The sequence below is a fragment of the Bos javanicus genome, chromosome 4 (assembly GCF_032452875.1).
Source record: "Bos javanicus breed banteng chromosome 4, ARS-OSU_banteng_1.0, whole genome shotgun sequence".
In the NCBI taxonomy this organism is placed as follows: Eukaryota; Metazoa; Chordata; class Mammalia; order Artiodactyla; family Bovidae; genus Bos; species Bos javanicus.
In genome coordinates this window covers 90,702,675-90,716,755 of record NC_083871.1, presented here as the reverse complement: position 1 = coordinate 90,716,755, position 14,081 = coordinate 90,702,675, and the positions used below count along the sequence as shown (strand labels likewise).

The window sequence follows — 14,081 nt, the reverse complement described above, 5'->3', positions numbered from 1 at the left end:
GCAAACAATTTTTTTTCATAGTTTGTGCCTCCCCTAAAATTTAGTATTAAACTTCACACATAGTAGAGAATTACTAAAACAGTTAATGAATTTCCGTAATGTTGCTGCTGCTAAGTCGCTTCAGTTGTGTCCGACTCTGTGCGACCCCATAGACGGCAGCCCATTAGGCTCCACCGTCCCTGGGATTCTCCAGGCAGGAACACTGGAGTGGGTTGCCATTTCCTTCTCCAATGCATGAAAGTGAAAAGTGAAAGGGAACTGACTCAGTCGTGTCCGACTCTTAGCGACCCCATGGACTGCAGCCTACCAGGCTCCTCTGTCCATGGATTTTCCAGGCAAGAGTACTGGAATGGGGTGCCATTGCCTTCTCCATCTGTAATGTTACTCTAATATAAACAAATCTAGCACCTCTGGTAAAACAAAAGTCTATTTTTTAATTTCCTACAACTTACAGTTTAAAAGTTAGAGTTCTTCAGATCAATTCATTAATATCTTGCACTGATATTTGAAACAGAGGATGGAGAATTCAAGATAAGCAATAATTTTCCTAAGTATGCCACATACATTTTTGTTGATTATGGTATACTCTATCTTTACCTTGTTACTGTGGATATTAGTGATAGCATATCCATTAGATATAATACATGCAAACACTAGATTTTTGATCTACTTAGTAAGTTGAAATACAGTAGTGTTGTTTTCTATTCCTCATTTATATCACAAATTGCCTGAAGTGTGATCTGTACATAGACATATGAATTTTCAAGTTTCCATAAGATGCAACTGGATTCTCAAATAGTGCAAACAATTTTTAAAAACCAGTTTAGAATGTAACATATTACTCACAAGGTACAATCAATTAGGAATAGTAGACAACCAAAGTAAGATATGGGCTTCCCTGATGGCTCAGAGGTTAAAAGAATCTGCCTGTAATGTGAGAGACCCCGGTTCAATCCCTGGGTCAGGAAGATCCCCTGGAGAAGAGAATGGCTACCCACTCCAGTATTCTTGCCTGGAGAATTCCATGGACAGAGGAGCCTGGTGGGTTAGAATCCAAAGGGTCACAAAGATTGTACATAACTGAGTGACTAACAAAAACAACAAAAAAGTAAGCTGTAAATACTTCACATTTTAACTGAATGATATAAACCTCGGGCACTAGCTAGTGCGTGACAAACTCTAACATGATTTTGAATAACTAGAAATATAAATGGGAAAATAGGGATGGCTGAATCAAGGTGTTGAATGTTAATGTTCTCCATTCAATAAACTTAACTGCTTCTTTACCACTTTATGAAATAAATATATTTTCTGACTATCATAAAGGTTTACTTCTTATCTACAGAATAAATTTATAATAGTTACTAGTATTTTTGCTAATATTATAATTAATAATTAAGACATTAAAGTAATGTTAAAACTTGATACAATCCCTTGAAGCTAATGTTAAAAGCATGAGTAGTCTTTGAATAATGTTACCCAGTAATGTTGAGTTTTCTAAATTAACATTTATTTTTTAAAATATTCCTGTAAAATAACTCCATTTTAAACACCTAAAAACAACTATTTTTCTTAAACTATTCACTATCTAGGATTTCCCTGGTAGCTCAGATGGTAAAGCTTCTGCCTACAATGCAGGAGACCCAGGTTCGATCCCTGGGTTGGGAAGATCCTCTGGAGAAGGAAATGGCAACCCACACCAGTACTCTTGCCTGGAAAATCCCATGGATGGAGGAGCGTGATAGGCTACAGCCCATGGGTTTGCAAAGAGTCGGACACGACTGAGCAACTTCACATTCATTATCTATTTCTATAATTTACTGTACTAGGCATGATACCATTCACAAGAGCAGGAATGACTATGCTATTGCAGAATTTGAAATTAAAGCTGGAAATACCAATGTTCAGTTCAGTTCAGTTGCTCAGTTATGTCCAACTCTTTGTGATCCCATGAAACACAGCACACCAGGCCTCCCTGTATATCACCAACTCCCGGAGTTCACCCAAACTCATGTCCATTAAGTTGGTGAAGCCATCCAACCACCTCATTCTCTGTCGTCCCCTTCTCCTCCTGCCCTATATCTTTCCCAGCATCAAGGTCTTTTCAAATGAGTCAGCTCTTTGCATCAGGTGGCCAAAGTATTGGAGTTTCAGCTTCAACATCAGTCCTTCCAATGAACACCCAATGATCTCCTTTAGGATGCACTGGTTGGATCTCCTTGCAGTCCAAGGGACTCTCAAGAGTCTTCTCCAACACCACAGTTCAAAAGCATCAATTCTTCGGCACTCAGCTTTCTTTATAGTCCAGCTCTCACATCCATACATGACTACTGGAAAAACCATAGCCTTGACTAGATGGACCTTTGTTGACAAAGTAATATCTATGCGTTTTAATATGCTGTCTAGGTTGGTCATAACTTTCTTTCCAAGGAGTAAGTGTCTTTTAATTTCATGGCTGCAATCACCATCTGCAGTGATTTTTGAGCCCCCCAAAATAAAGTCAGCCACTGTTTCCCCATCTATTTGCCATGAAGTGATGGGACTGGATCCTGTGATCTTAGTTCTCTGAATGCTGAGCTTTAAGCCAACGTTTTGAGTAAACAAACTAAAAATCAACAAAACCCAGAATTGGCATTGAATGAAAGTAGTGTCTTTAAGTATCCCACTGATATCCTTTTGCACCTTTCTTACAATTCTTATTATTCATTTCATACTATTAAAACTTTTACTACATTTTAAACTTCTAGAAGTTAAAACTTACACTTGATGTACTTAGCATGAGGTATCAATCAAAGCAATCATATAGCAGCAGGCTCAGCAAATATTTTTCTGATAAGTGAATGATTTTTAAATTAAAAAAGTCACACTTCCGGTGGGAAACAAATGATGGAAGTGTCAGGAATATAACATTTCTTTTCTTACAAAGATATGTGGGGATTTTCTTTCCTTTTGGAAGGTTTGAAGGGGAAACTTAATTCCAAATTTATTGGGTCCAAATTAAAAAAAAAATGAGTGTTTGGATGAGTACATCTGGTGTGTGCTGAGGATGAAGAGTAGAAGGTAAGCATGGTGATTAGAAAAAAGAAATTAATAACTATTATTACATCATAGACAATGGCAAGGAGAAAAAAGAAAAGTCTTCGTAAGTGAATAGTGCAAAGAAATAGAGAAAAACAATAGAATGGGAAAGACTACAGAGATCTCTTCAATAAAATTGGAGATACCAAGAAAACATTTCATGCAAAGATGGGCACAATAAATGACAGAAATGACAAGAACCTAAGAGAAGCTGAAGTGATTAACAAGAGATGGCAAGAATACATAGAACTATACAACAAAGGTCGTAATGACCAGGAAAATCAGGATGGTGTGGTCACTCACCTACAGCCAAACATCCTGGAATATGAAGTCAAGTGGGCTTTAGGAGGCATTACTACAAAGCTAGTGGAGGTGATGGAATTCCAGCTGAGCTATTTCAAATCCTGAAAGATGATGCAGTTAAAGTGCTGCATTCAATATGTGAGCACACTTGGAAAACTCAGTAGTGGCCACAGGACAGGAAAAGGTCAGTTTTCATTCTAATCCCAAAGAAAGGCAATGTCAAAGAAAACTAAACTGTCAGACAATTGAGCTCTTTTCACATGCTAACAAGGTAATGCTTAAAATCCTTCAAGCTAGGCTTCAACAATATGTTAAACAAGAACTTCCAGATGTACAAGTAGGATTTAGAAAAGGCAAAGGAACCAGAGATCAAATTCCCAACACCCACTGGATCATAGAAAAAGCAAAGGGATTCCAGAAAAGCATCTACTTATGTTTCATTGACTCTGCTAAAGCCTTTGACTGTGTGGATCACAACAAACTGTGGAAAATTCTTAAAGAGATGGCAATACCAGACCACCTGAGTCTCCTGCTGCTGCTGCTACTGCTGCTAAGTTGCTTCAGTCGTGTCCATCTCTGTGCGACCCCATAGATGGCAGCCCACCAGGTTCCCCCATCCCTGGGATTCTCCAGGCAAGAAAACTGGAGTGGGTTGCCATTTCCTCCTCCAATGCATGAAAGTGAAAAGTGAAAGTGAGGTTGCTCAGTCGTGTCCTACTCTTAGCGACCCCATGGACTGCAGCCTACCAGGCTCCTCCATCCATGGGATTCCCCAGGCAAGAGTACTGGAGTGAGGTGCCATTGCCTTCTCTGTTAGTTTCCTGAGAATCCTGTATGCAGGTCAAGAAGCAACAGTTTGAACTGGTCATGGAACAATGGACTGGTTCAAAATTGGGAAAGGAGTACGTCAAGGCTGTACATTGTCACCCTGTTTATTTAACTTATATGCAGAGTGCATCATGAGAAATGCAGGGCTGGAGGAATCATAAGCTGGAATCAAGATTTCTGGGAGAAATATCAACAACTTCAGATATGCAGATAATACCATCCTATTGGCAAAAAGCAAAGAGGAACTAAAAAGCCTCTTGATGAGCATGAAAGAGAGTGAAAAAGCTGGCTTAAAACTCAATATTCAAAAAACTAAAATCTTGGCATCTGGTTGCATGACCTCATGGCAAATAAATGGGGGAAAAGTGAAAACATTGGCAGATTTTATACTCTTAGGCTCCAAAATCTGTGGATAGTGACTGCAGCCATGAAATTAAAAGATGCTTGCTCCTTGGAAGAAAAGCTATGACAAACGTAGATAGCATAGTAAAAAACAGTACATAACTTTGCCAACAAAGGTCTGTCTAGTCAAACCTGTTATGTACAGTATGTAGTAGTCATGTACAGATGTGAGAGTTGGACCATAAAGAAGGCTGAGTATTAAAGAATTGATGCTTTCAAACTGTGGTGGTGGAAAAGACTGTTGAGACTCACTTGGACTGCAAGGAGATCAAACCAGTCAATCCTAAAAGAAATTAACCCTGACTATTCATTCGAAGGACTGATGCTGAAACTGAAGCTCCAATACTTTGTTTCGTGCAAAGAGCAAACTCATTGGAAAAGACCCTGATTCTGGGAAAGACTAAGGGCAGGAGGAGAAGAGGGGACAGAGGATGAGATGGCTGGATAGCATCACTGACTCAATGGACAAGGAGTTTGAGCAAACTCTGGGAGATAGTGAAGGACAGGGAAGCCTGGTATGCTGTAGTCCATGGTGTCACAAAAGTCAGACACGACTTAGTGACTGAACAACAAGACGCCCTGATGGAGGGTTAAGCCATATAGTAAGAAGATCTATAAATAGAATAAAAATGTATAAACTGAAAATTAAATCAAGATAAGGATTGAAGATGTCTTTTTTTTTAAATATAATAATATTCATCATCAAAGGAGGGCTTTGCTGGTGGCTCAGTTGGTAAAGAATCCTCCTGCAATGCAGGAGACCCAGGCTTGATCCCTGGGTCGGGAAGATGCCCAGGAGAAGGAAATGCCACCCACTCCAGTATTCTTGCCTGAAAATCCCATGGATGAAGGAGCCTGCAATGGGGCCCACCTTCTGCAGGCTGCATGGGTTTGCAAAGAGTAGGACACGACTGAGCACAACGTTCTGTCTTTCTGTCTATTCATCATTAAGGTCCTGCACCAGGGTCTCTTAGGCTCAGTGACTCACAAGAAGGATTCACAAGACAAAGTTGCATTACAGGAAAATAATACAGACTCAAATCAGCATAGGGAAAGACATCTGGGTGAAGCCCAGGAGAGATGAGGCACAAGCTTCCAGGTGTCCTTTCCCAGTGGAGTCACATGATGGACACACTTAATTCTCCCAGCAATGGTATGTAACAACTCATGTTAAGTTTTGCCAACCAAAGAAGTTCCTCATCTCCAGGGTTTGTAATGGGGTCAGTCATGCAGCCATGCAGCACTTGAATGACTGGCCTCACTCAGACTCCAGTCCCTGCAGAGTGAAAATAAGTGTAAATTAAATTGTTAACATAAACTATACAATCAAACTGGTACAGCATGGCCCATGTCCTCAGGAATAAAAAAAACAAGCACTCATCACAGATTACATTGTTAGCCAAACTTACCTGGTCAAAGGGTATAGCATGAACCAAAGTTTCAGGCATACAAAAGTCCTCTTTATCAGGGAGAGTATTCCAAGGCTCAGAGTTCATAATCTAAGAGCCAGTTAAGGGCTAGTCATGACAACCAGCATTTTTGGGGAATGTCCCTTATACAATACAGGAAATATTGAAAGGATTACAAGAATTTGAAAAATCTGTTATTTGGAGTTGGTAATGGGTCCCTCTCAGGAAGCATACAAAATAGGCAGAAACTTGGAAAGAATAGTGGGTATAGACTGCCATGTATTCAGCAAACCTATTTTCTATCTCTCTTGGTCACAGAGCTGTACTAAATTGTACACATTCTCATACAGGTTTCTAAGACCAGATAACTGAGACTAGATGATGAAATGGTGGTGGTAGTGAGGTGTGTTATTTTCAGTGATGTGAAGGTTATCTGTCAAAGGAAAGCTAAGCCTGAGTTCAATGGTTTAGGTTTAAATCGCTTTTACATACAAGGTCAAACCTGTAATTATCTTAAGAAGCAATCAGTTGAAAATTGCTATACTGTGAATTTCAGTGAACTAATAGTCTTTTACTTTTAGATCTGATAAATTAGCTGCAAACATTGTAAGATAGCAGAGTGACATATTAAAACATTAGAATACATAATAAAAGTAGAAATGACAAAAATCCCAAGTATCACCAAGAATAACACAAATATCTATTAACTTTATTAAACAATGTTATGTTTAAACTAACTTTTAACAATGAGCTCCATAATGTTTTTATTTATGTATGCTTTGTGTTCTGAATGAAAAGTTTGAATTTTTAAAAAAATCAGTTGCGTGATATCATAATTGCAGTATAAGTCTGAGGGAATATAATTAAGACAGTGAAATGTTAAATATTTAAGAAAAAATGAGTTTCACAAAAGGTGGATCAATATTCTAGAAACAAAACAATATCCTAGAAAGGATATTATGCAATTCATATAAGATTATCCAGTGAAAGTTTAAAATTCAGTGTAACTTTTCAGTGAAGATTCAGTGAACTAAAAAGCAGCGCATAAAAATATAAGCAGAAGGAGCATAGCTTTTCAATTTGTTATGAGGTAAAATACCTCATTCAACATACAGCGAGCTTGTGTAATTTTTGTGTCACTATTCTGTGGGTATGAAAGGGGCGTTGTTTTTTTGTTGTTTTTCCTTCTGAAGCAAAACTAAAATGGCTTTTATCTTTGTTCATCTGATTTTAGGTTTACATTGCCCAAGGAAGCTGCATAATATTGATTACTACTGCTTAGGTTCTGTATTTCATGTGAGAACTATCTTTACATAAGAAAGATAGTTTAAGTGGTAAACTATGGCAAGCACTTCATTCATAAGAGAATTTATGTTTTGTTCACTTGTATTTTGTTGGCTCAAAGATACCTTGGTTACTTAGACTCAGAGTATATTTTTTCACAAATGAAGATTAAATGATTTCCTTGACTTCCTAATTTTTGGCCAGTTCCCAGTAGGCTATACAATAAATGACTTTCATGTAAAAAAAAACCTGAATTTCATAACTTTAATTATTATATATACATTCAGTAAATTTATACTTAACAATGTGTGGTTGTTTATGCATAACTGTGCCGTGAAGAAGCTATCAACTCTTTATAAATCGAAGTATATGGCTTTGCATCAAACCATAAGTGAATCTGCAAGGACAGAAATCAAGTAGTCACACTTTCTATTATTATTAAGACATAAACAGTATAAAAACTAGTTTTATTTGTTTATAAACTAAGTTGCTAGACATGTCCAACATAGAAAAATCTAAATATGTCCTGCCTCCTAAAAATGATTGACAATAAAATGAAATGAAGAGGGAATGTCCTACACAGCTGAAGACAATGTGGCTACTTGTTTTCACATTTAATAACAACTCTTCCAAAAACAAACAAAAAATAACTACACAGAAGCCACCCCTTTTGCAACTCCAAAGTCAGAAAATGATGAAACTTTACAATAACTATAAGTACATAAAAAAAAAGCAACATTAAATCCTTTTTGGTCCTCTCCCAAGCCCCTGCTTCACAGTAGAACTTTGCAGGAGACTTTGACAAAAATTATGGAGGAGTTTCTAAAAATTTTCTTCAAAAAACATGAATATCATTTAAAGGATTATTTTCAGATCTATTTTACTCCAGGTTACAATATTTTTTTCTGTTTTCTTCCAAAATGACACAAATCAGACAAGGTCTCATTTTAAAGCATAGAGCTAATAAGAAATTAGACTTACATCTTATGGTATTAAGAGTCAAATATGGGTACTTTTCTTTTTCATTAGGCTCCCTCAAACTTTTTTAATTGAAATTAACTCACCCATTCATATACATTTCTAGTTTATTATTCATATAGAAAGTTGGATATAACTATTTATTTGAATTCTTCACTCATCCCAAATGCAGAGTCATTACTTCCTGTCACCAAGAGATACTTTAGGGTTGATGATTTAAATGCTCATTTATGATATGAAATTACACTTTACTTTTACCAGTTTTTTCATCATTTTCCTCTTGTAGACCTAGAATCTGTAGGCACATTCTTCTACAATGCCTGCTACATCCTGAATTCTGCTGGCACAAAGTTCAACATAAATATTTGCTTTAAAATGACAAAGTCTGGAGTTTTTATATATTGATTCTTCTAAACTTGGATCACTGCTAGTCATAGTAAAACACCTGATTCATCACAACCTGATAACAAGAGAGTTTTTGGCAAAGACTTTGATGCCCTAAGTATCCATTCTGACAAAGCAATTCTAAAATTTCCCCCAAAATATGAATATCATTTGCTTGAAAGATTTTCAACTATATTTTAATCCAAGTTAAGACTATTTTGCTGTTTTCTTTCTAATCCACACAAATAAGACAAGGCCTCCTTTTATATACTTTGAATTATTTATTAAATTTTCTTGACATTAATGCTAATGGGTTAAAATATTTCATGAAACTACAGACATAGATCTGCATTTGAAGTACTTCTGACCAGTAAGATTTTTGCTTTAGCCTAAACATGAGACTCTCTCTCTACCATAAGGGCTCTATTCATCCTTCTCTCCTCATGCCCAGAGTCTCTGATGGCAATTTCCATACCTCTGTCGGATCCTGGACCAGGCATCTGACAACAGCAGCCTCTATTTTACACTTGAGGGAAACTGATAAGCAGGATCTTTGCCAGAATGGCAAGATAGCGAGCATCTGACCACTGGTGCCCTGATTCCTACTAACCAACATCCTCTAGGAGATGGCTAGAGACAGTTCTTTCAAAAATCTAACGCCATACGCAACAGGATGGATGAAACAGGAGGGCATATGCTAAGTGAACTAAGCCAGGCACAGAGAAAGTTCTACATGAGTCTCCATATATGAGGTACCTAAACAGTCAAACTCACAGGGACAGAAAGTACGATGGTGGTTGCCATAGGCTAGAGGGAGGGAGACATGAGAGGTTGCTTTTCTACAACATAGATTCAGTTATGCAAGATGAGGAAGTTCTAGGGAGCTGCTGCACAGCACTGTGCCGGGAGTTAACAGTATGGCATTGTGACTGAAAATTTTGTTAAGAAGGTACATTTCATTCTAAGTGCTCTTGCACAATTAAAAGAAAAAAAAACAAAACTGAAACCGTGCAAGGTTCCTCTCCTTCATCACAGGCAAATAAGTAAAACCTTGTGCTTACTCTTCTTTCTTAGAAGTTTCTCACCATATAGATTACAATGTGTCCTCTCACAAACATGGCTCTGCTTCCTTTCCTAGCTTCTTACCTCCTCAAAACTTGCAGCTTAAATGTTTTCTGTAACTCTCAGTCCATGATATAAGTCCTTATAGTCCTATAAGTCCATATAATAAGTCCTATGTTCTTATTCTTTTTTTTTCTTTTCCCCTGAAAAGTCTCTCTGCCTCCAAATTAATTTGAAACTCACCATGAAAAAATTCCTCTGGCTTGATATGTTTGTCAGTTGCTCTGAGATGTAGACACAAAGGAGTAAACATGCAAAAAAAAGAAGTGAAAGTCACTCAGTCGACTTTGGACTACAGCCTGCCAGGCTCCTGTCCATGGAATCCTCCAGGCAAGAATACTGGAGTAGGGAGCCATTCACTTCTCCAGGGGAACTTCCTGACCAGGAATCATACCCAAGTCTCCTGCACTGCAGGTGGATTCTTTGCTGTTTAAACCATCAAGGAAGTCCCTTGCATGCAAAGATTTTATTAAAGGCAAGACTATGTGAAAGGAAACAGGGAAAGAGGCAGGGAAGACTGCTGAGAGAACCAATCAGGCAGTGTTGCAATTTGACCTTTAGTGTAAAAGAGGAGAGAAGGCTAGGTGGAAGTTGTGCAATCTAAGAAATATTCAACAAGGTCATCAGAGAGTCTTGAGCCCAAGCCCACTCCTGTCTCTGCAGAATGGTCTACTTTAGTATATCTGACTCACTCATGTTGAGGAGGTGAAGCTTATAGGAGGTGTGGCCTTGTGAATGCTATGATGGTTTTTAAGGCTCAAAACCTGGGGCCATTTATCAGTTATGCTCCAGGAAACAGGAGGAACACAAGATGCATTACCACAGCTGTCCCACTCAACTCTCCGTTACCAGTCAGCTACCACCCTCTTTCTTTCTTCATCTTCATGGCTCCACTTTTTGAACAAGGTTTCTTTGTTCATTTCTCTATTTCTTTCAGTTCAGTTCAGTTCAGTCGCTCAGTCGTGTCCGACTCTTTGCGACCCCATAAATCGCAGCATGCCAGGCCTCCCTGTCCATCACCAGCTCCCTGAGTCCACCCAAACCCACATCCATCAAGTCGGTGATGCCATCCAACCATCTCATCCTCTGTTGTCCCCTTCTCCTCCTGCCCTCAATCTTTCCCAGCATCAGGGTCTTTTCCAATGAGTCAGCTCTTCGGTACTAGTTCTTTACCTCATGCTAATACCTCAGTCTACCTCATGCTGGTTTCTTCTCTGTAACCACAAACATTTTCTCAATGAATTCTCTGATATATATTTGGCGTTAAGACAATGCACAATTTGTAGTTCTTTTATTCATTCTCTAAGCTGCAAACTGTAGAATACAATCTTCTTCCAAAAGATGTTTCATTTCATGTTCATTTCTATGCTTGATTTTGATCTATAAACCACATGATCATTTTTGTTGATATCTGCTTCTTACTGAGGGTTTCCTTGGTGGCTCAGAGAGTAAAGAATCTGCCTGCAATGCAAGAGACCCGGTTTCATTCACTGCGTCGGGAGATTCCCTGGAGAAGAAAATGGCTACCTACTCCAGTATTCTTGCCTGAAGAATTCCATGGCAGAGTAGCCTGGCGTGCTACAGTCCATGGGGTCACAAAAGAGTCAGACACAACGGAGCAACTAACACTTTAACTTTTCTTACTGAACTTTATACATTCCATACTCTGTACCTACAGGCTCTGCATCTGTGGACTCTACCAACAGCAGATTGAAACTATCTTCTTTTTAAATTCCAGAAAGTTTCAAAAAGCAATGTACTTGGCAACTATTTACACAGAATTTACATTAAGACTAGATATTAAAAATAATCTAGAGATGATTTAAAGTATACAGGCAGATATGTGGAGGTTATATGTAAATACTATGCCATTTTGCATTAAGCACTTTACCATCTGTAGAGTGGATTTTGGTATCTGAGGGTGACCCTTTCCCCATTCTCTGGATAGCATGGGATGACTGCAGTTGATGTGTCTCAGATGGTTAATATCTCATCCCTCCTAATTTCTGTATTCAATTATAATTGACACAGCAATAAATATGAATTTAAATCACACATCTAAATTTTTGTCCCTGAGCCTAATACCTAGATATCCAAGTATACTTGGATACTGTATAACTCAAATGAAAATCCTAAATGAATTACTTCTTACCAAACTTTCTCCCATATTCTAAATCTACAGTAATCATGCTAACAGTGCCCCAATTACCCAAGTTAGAAACTGGAACTCCAATATCGTTTCTTTATCCCCATAACTGTTATCTATATCCAATATAATGTGCACTGTTAAACTTAAGAATTGCTTCTCCATTGCCAGTCCTCTATTTTAAGCCACTATCACACTTATCATGAATTACTATAAAATTAGTCTTACTTCATTCCCATCTTTATCTTTAAATATGCTAGTGCATTATAGACTACAGATGATTATGTTACTTTAAGTAACAACACATTAATGTTTTTCATGTTATATTGTACCCAATCTACAAAATAAACATGAAATAACATGAAAACAGTTTTTGGAAAATAAATAATTCAGCTCAAAGTCTGCCATTCCCTAGATATGTAACTTGAGAACTCTGAATTTATTTCATTTTTCTTAATAAAAAACAGATTGGATTAGATCAATACGGTCCAAATAGTGGGCCATATGCAAAACTAATTGTGTTTATACAGCATGTTCACATGCGACACTAAACAACATTGCTACTACAATTTGAACGTCTCTGCTATTTTAAGAAAGATTTATATTACAGAAAGTTATATAGCCCTCTAACCAGATTATTTCACTCTCTCAGTCTAATCCTTCCTCATTAACTGTCTTTAAGGTTAAAGCACAACATTTACTCAACACAGACATGCTCTCAAGATACTGAGCTTCCAAGTTTCAGAATCCTATCACGAGTGATTTGTACTGTCTGGTTCTATTAGTAAATGTTTCTTAGGCCAAGGAATTAAAAGGATTTATAAAAGTTAGGATTTTGTATTTTATTAATCTGTGAATTTTGTGATATAAAATTCTACTCACTAAAGAATAAATATAGGCCTAGGGATTTTACATAAGGTTAAAAAAAAAATTCCAGAAAGAATCAGGAGAGAAAAACATTGTTACTGTTTCATTATTAGTGATATATCTAAAAAATCTAGACTAACCAGTTACGCAGTATCCTGAATTTTTGTTGTTCTTTCTGTCACATTTATCACATTTTCCTCTGTATTTATTTTTTAAACTATTAATTGGTTTCACTAGCATCAGAGACCCACTCCAGTATTCTTTCCTGGAGAATCCAAGGGACAGAGGAGCCTGGTGGGCTACCGTCTATGGGGTAGCACAGAGTTGGACACGATTGAAGCAACAGCAGCAGCAGCAGAGAATTGAAGCTTAGGTTTGAAGGAATCCATTAGACATTCAGGGAATTATGCAGACTAAAATTTATAACTTCTCTGATGTTTCAGAAGAGAGGAGACTAGACGACCTGAAGAAAGAAATATTGCTCTAGCTGTTGAGGTCAGTCTCCAACTCACTAATTATATACAGGACACTGAAGATGATCCAAAAAATCTGTTTTTTTCATATGATTCCTTATAATAAATCATAGGTTTTAAAATATCAAAGGGTTTAACAAACAATCACTGTGATCTACTGTGGTTTAATCAACCCTCTTCTCCTCTTAATATTAAAAAATGTCAGTGGGTCAGTGAGATTCCAAGATTAATCTCAAAGCAATCACACTGGCAGCTTATACTACTTGCTTTTACAGTAAGAGATTAGGACTACACATCTATATGGTTAAGCAATTAGTTTTAGGATCAAGGAATAAAATTCTATTCAAATGGAAGTCTCTAATGGTTATTACATAGTTTCATGATCTCTATTATTGATATCAAAATAATAAGTGGAGGAAAATACTTTTCAGCATTTAACACTCATAACTCATAACTTTTTTATTTCATTTGTGATCTGATTTGCAAAGGTGAATTAAAAAATGTTCGACACAAGAGTTATAGGAAAATAAGCACAATCAAAGGGAAAGCCATGTGCCTTTTCTATGCCAACCTAAGAATTATTACTGCAAAGCATTCTAAAAATTATATCTCTTTTCATTTATGAAATATTTTATCTTAGTGCCAGTATCACTTCCAGAAGTGACTCGAGGACACATTTCATTCTTGATTTTTTTCCATCTTATACATGAGACCCTTCATGTACCTCAAATAAAAGAACTAAATGGATTAGGACTTTACTATCAATGTAATGTGCCCATGTTAATAATAATCTTCCTCCATCAAATC

General features: G+C 37.2%; 1 non-coding gene across 1 annotated transcript; it reads left to right on the top strand.

The window, feature by feature from the left end:
* The first annotated feature begins 1,596 nt into the window (after nt 1-1,596).
* Nucleotides 1,597-1,668, top strand: TRNAC-ACA (transfer RNA cysteine (anticodon ACA)). Its single transcript has one exon. It is a non-coding gene; the product is annotated as a tRNA-Cys (tRNA).
* Nucleotides 1,669-14,081: the final 12,413 nt, after the last annotated feature.